Below are 5,570 nucleotides of genomic sequence, written 5' to 3' on the forward strand. Positions count from 1 at the left end.
AGAGCAGCTTCAATATTTTGTAAGTTTCTGCAAGCAGCATCCCGAACTGCAACCAGGGAAAATAAGCCACATTCACTGCGCGCTGTGCAGAACTTGTTTCAGAAACTGGCGGAGCACCTGAACGCGATGAGAGGACCAACAAGGGCAGCGTCGAAGTGGAAAGAGGAAACTATAGGATACGCACGTAAATGCAAAATACGAGCGAATAAATACTTGTGCCGGCAGGCAAGTCAAATATATATTCATAAAATAACAATGGACACCGCCAATTTTTGGATCGTTAATAACTGTTATTCATTGAACGCATTGCGAAATGAGAAACATGTTGATTTGTTTTAGTTATGGGAACCAATTTATGGCGTTATTATTCAAGAAAAGATGGTACGGTTTTAATAAAATATTTTATTCATTTCAGAGTTTATCACACTGGAAGTGCCAGATTCGCTCTCGTGCTCACAAAGCAAAAGCCTAATTGCAAAGCACTGGGGGGGGCCCCGAACCCCCGATATAATGGAGTTTGAACATCAGGCAATTGAAACATTTGGTACAGCAGTAGTGGATGGATTGCCTGAACTCGTGAATATGGGTTTTGAGGTGATTAAAATTTTCATATTTGCACGCTGTATTGATTATTTACTTTCTTGATTTATTTAAATTAGGAAAGCTCATGTTTGCAAGATGTGGTGGTGGTTAGTGGCGCTGAGAACTACATTGAATTTTCCTCTGATGTGATTATGATACCACTTTCCAAACATATCTAATGAGAATTCAAATTTGTTCTCAGGACCGCATACCCACCTCAATCCGATATCTCTGCTCGCAACTTCACGAAAAATAACATTGGAGGCGGTGTATAATGTTGCTCTGGAAGACATGAGAGTACGTCAATAGCGGGATGAGCTTGAAATTGCTCAGCAGGGGGCATTGACTGTAGCAATTACAAAATTAACAGAAACCGTAGACAAGTTTTGTGAAAAATTGAATAACATGTAAACGTAAAAACAATTCCGCTAACTTATGTATACGTTTTAGAATTATACTTGTTTAGTTGTTACTAATTTCTCTAAAATAAAATCATTAATTTAAAGATGTAGAAAGAACGATTTTTTATGTTTTGGCTGTAAACTTTACATTTGCAGATATGAATACATAAGTCGGATTTGAAATTTTTTTAATTATAACGATAATATATATCTTCATCTTATTCTTGCTTCTTCTGTTAAGTTAATATTCTCTGCGATTCTATCACGACTATTTGAGAAACCATTATCGGCGCCATCTTCATCAACATCAGTGTCTATGCCATATTTGATCAGGATATTATGAAATACAGTACACGCATAAATTATGCCCGCTGCCATGTATCGCGTTGACTGTTATGTTGACTCATCAAATGAGTTCTTACCTGCGAAGTTTTCCATATCCCCGAATCGTGGCAGGATCCTGGAAACATAGCGTTTACAGATGTAAAAATCAAACGATGGTTGCACACCTAAAAAGGGAAAGAGTTTTATGTTAGTATTTAACGTACCGTAGATTCACATATACACTGCTTCGACATCTATGCTGTAATATCCTTTTCTGTTCATGTAAAGTGATGTAGGATTTCTGCTGTCCCTTGAAAAAGGTAAAATTATGCTAATGTGAGTGCAGTCAATAGCCCCAATTGTACCTTTAATTTCAAATGCTTGATAAAACCTACAATATAAATAATGTCATAATGTTTTATATAAAAATATAGTTTATAATAGAACAAAAAGCATAAAAATAAAATTTTAAAACTTTGTGCGAAACTAATAAAAATTCAGTATATTTACATACAAATTTACAACTTTAAATTCGATTTTTTAGTATGCATATTTGTAACTCATTAAGTTATAGTAATAGTAAAGTGCAAGTTTCAATTTGCTAAAAAACCGCTTTGATTTTTGCCAATTACAAAGAAATTTTCGAACATAATTTATATGGAAAAACTGCGTGACACTGTCAACAAAAAAATTGCAAAAATGGACGCGATTTTTTAGCAACTTTAAATTTGCATTTTGTTACTATAAAATTTGATGGACTACAAAACTGCATACACAAAATTCTTCTAGAAAATCTAGTTGAATAGTTGCAAATTGTATGCAAATTTATTGAATGATGTTCCTTAGTTTTGCACAAGGTTTAGAAGTTTTATTTTTTGTTGTATTATAAACTACATTTTTGTAAAAGATTATAAAAAAAAAATAGTAGTAGTAACTTTGCAAACACTTCGAAAAATTGTCTATACGATGGCTTTAGGGATACACGGCACTTGCTTAATTACCATTTGCCTTATCCTAATTTGTAACATGTTTTTTCTTATTCATTTTGTGGAAATTTTATCTCGTCCCTTTTTGCTGCAGTAATTAGTTTGGAAATGTGATGCAGGGATCGAGATGTTGTTGTATAATTGTTTCCAACACATTTTTGATATGAACCGTGTGCAAAAAGATATATAGACGCGAGGAAACGAAGAGTGAACGGAATGGTGGACTTTTGAGTATCAAGCGGTTCCAATTCAAGTATCAGATCCTGGCAGAGATTTTTGGGAAAGCGAAAGTTTCTTATGAAGACCGCCTCTGGAATAGCAAACGGATCGCTATCATTGCGCAACACTCTCAAAATTCTTCTACGTTCGTTTTGCTAAAATAGCAGCGCACACATGCATAGGGATGTTCCGATACAAGTAAATACGAGTATGTACTTGATACTTTTGTTTCAATACCAACTACTTTTTTTACTCGAATCGTTTTATCGATACCTACTTGTTATCGAAAGAAAAGTACTTGTATCGAATCGATTTGAGCAGGTGCCATCTTGTCGACAATATTTGTTCTATGGAAAATAATTGCTTCGTTTTTATGAAAAATAATTTCTTTAAGCAATGACACCGCCAAAATCTAACTGCCCGTCTCCACAGGATAAAGTTTATATCTTGATACATATGTTAGATCATAAATAGCCAATGGAGACCGCTCATTGCTCTTCAAGAGCAATATATATCAGAGCTTATATCTTGCCATATATTGCCGGCAATTTGGTAGTTTGACAGCTACATTTTCATTTGCACGAAAACTTCGTGTCGGCAACATTATTGATATTTTAATATAAAAGCAAAAATTGAGCTGTTTTCTGTCAAAATATTTGTTATTATGTACTTGGGTGTAAAATAATATATTTTTTTAAATTTTATAAGTGATTAAATCCGGCAAAAATGTGTTTCTTACAAATGCTTATATCAAGATATAAAAAGCCTACACAAATATTGCCACTGATATAACTTATATCTAGTGACCAAAATTACAGCTGGACAGCAATCAATTTTATCCTGTGGAGACGGCCAGTAAAGTGTGGATATAATTTTACAAAGCTAGTGATACCACAATAAAGTGCAAGCAATGCATTGTAGCCGTAAAGTTTTGTGGGAACCTTTCAAAGGTTGAATTTTTTGTCTAAGTAATCGTATTACTTCTAGTGCTACTAATGAAGAAATATACATATTGATACCTCAACTGAAAACATATTGAAAATTTCGAACTCTCTGCCGAGATAGGTCGATCTGCCACTCAGGTGCCGCTCAAGGTATGTCACAGATAACGTATGAAAAATAATTTCGCTTTGTTGCATGTAAAAGGATGAAAAGTTATCGATATAAGTAGGTATCGATACATTCGGTTGACTCATATAAGTAGTATCGAAATAGCGATTTGAGTAAACTCATTTGAGTAGGTATCGATACTTTGATGGTATCGGAAAGTCCCTACACATGCACCATTTTCAAATGTAAATGTTTAAAAAGAGCAAAAATGAAATCCAAAAAATTTCGTTTCGTTTATATTAACAGTTTTTTAATTTGTGACCTGATGCTTTGATGCTCACAATTTTTCTGTCAAATGTGATGGTTTGAGCTTATGAGCTTTTGTAAGGATACGAAGATACGCCAATTGTGAAAAGACTCTCAGTTGTGACTGGGGTGAATTTTGTGATCTCGTTATAATACGGCTGTAAATCTCTTACTTTCTACAAAGAACATATAATAAAAATTACAACGATAAATTCCGGTAGTGTCGCTTCCAGTGGCTGGGTATCGGCTCCGTGTTCCGTTACCGGCCCGTTATGTAGTGGTGGCGTGGCTTTAGTTTTGGTGGGCAGCGCTCTGCTAGCGCCGATGAGTGGCGCGTTGCTAATGCCGGTAAGAGGCGCTCTGGGTTCGTCGGTGTGTGACGTTCTGGTGACAGCGGAGAGAGGTGCTCTGACGTAGTTGACAAGCGGCACTCTGATCGCGCTGATGCCGTTGGTAAGTGGCGCTCTGTTCACGCATGGTTGGCGCTCTGGCAACGTCGGTGAGTCGCATTCTGGTCGCGCCGGTGAATAGTGCTTACAACGTCAATGAGTCGCACTCTGGTCGCGTCGGTGAGTCGCACTTACGGTTGCCTGACGTACTGATTTTATCAGTACAGTACTGATTTTTCAACTTTCGTACTGATTTTATTCATTCCTTCAATCAGCACGCTAATGTCCTGAGTTTTTTAAATTTGTACTGATTTGTACTGATTTTTCAAATCTGAGCAATCAAATTTGTAATAGAGTTCTTCCCACCGAGCTTGGTACGCGGTAACTCAATTTTAAAAGTTCAGTAATTACAAGTGCGCCACTTGTAACTACAAGTTGCTTTGTGGTACAAAATATCTAAACTTGTTTAATTTATTTGAACACTTGTAGGACTTGTAGGGCTTGTGTTACAGGCCCCAGAAGGCTATCCCAAGGTACTGGCGTACATCAACGTGTGGGTCGGCGCTTGGTTTCCAGGATTTGTCGTTGGAAGTTGGTGCGTTGGTGTCTGGTGCTGCTGTAGTGGTACCGCCAACTGGCTCTGTGTTGAGTTTTCTATAAAAGTATTCGTACTCTCCTCAGGTTCATTCGGTGGTACTGGTGTCTTTCGCTCCTCCTCGTCCTTCTAGGTGCCCTCACTGTCTTTATTCGTGATATCGATCGACAGGAAATTAGCGAGAATCTCCAGGTCGTTGGGCGCCTTGGACGTCAGAGCCGTTATCCTCTTGCGTATTTCTCGGGCGGTAACCACACGCTCGATCCCCAATTCCTGTGCAATGGACACTAGTTGTTCCTTTGGTGTATTATCCAGCCACGTTGTGCTGACTAGCTCCGCCATTTTACTCGCGTTCTTTGTTCAAAATTAAATTTTCTTTTGCACGTATATGATTTGCCAAGGGTCCCTGCTCGGGCGGCAATTGTAACGAAGCATTTTTGCTGCCCTGACACTTATTCTACAACGCTGGGGTATACTCGCCGTGTCCAGGGTCCGTTACAATACATTTGTAGTTTTGAAGCTCCGATAAATCCTTCTTTATTAACTAACAGCTCAATTATTGGCTGATTTTACAATAGAGTGAGTGGGCTCTCTGTGAGGTTTTTCTTGTGATTTCAATCTTGAAATACTCTCTCAAGAAAAAAGCTTTTAAACTTTCCCACTGTGAGGTGAATATTTGTTTGCTGAGGACAGGTATCAAACTCACAAAATAAAAAAA

At 37.3% G+C, this 5,570-nt stretch overlaps 1 long non-coding RNA gene across 1 annotated transcript in view; it reads left to right on the forward strand.

Annotated features, from left to right (window-relative positions):
* LOC118734249 overlaps window positions 1-5,570 on the forward strand; it is a 6,443-nt gene extending 873 nt beyond the window's left edge. The window contains exon 2 of the long non-coding RNA XR_004992363.1: window positions 5,452-5,570. This is a non-coding gene — a long non-coding RNA (uncharacterized LOC118734249). The remainder of the gene's footprint in view (window positions 1-5,451) is intronic.

The sequence above is a fragment of the Rhagoletis pomonella genome, unplaced genomic scaffold (genome assembly GCF_013731165.1).
Source record: "Rhagoletis pomonella isolate Grant_MI unplaced genomic scaffold, Rhpom_1.0 Rhpom_scaffold_00002, whole genome shotgun sequence".
Taxonomy (NCBI): domain Eukaryota; kingdom Metazoa; phylum Arthropoda; class Insecta; order Diptera; family Tephritidae; genus Rhagoletis; species Rhagoletis pomonella.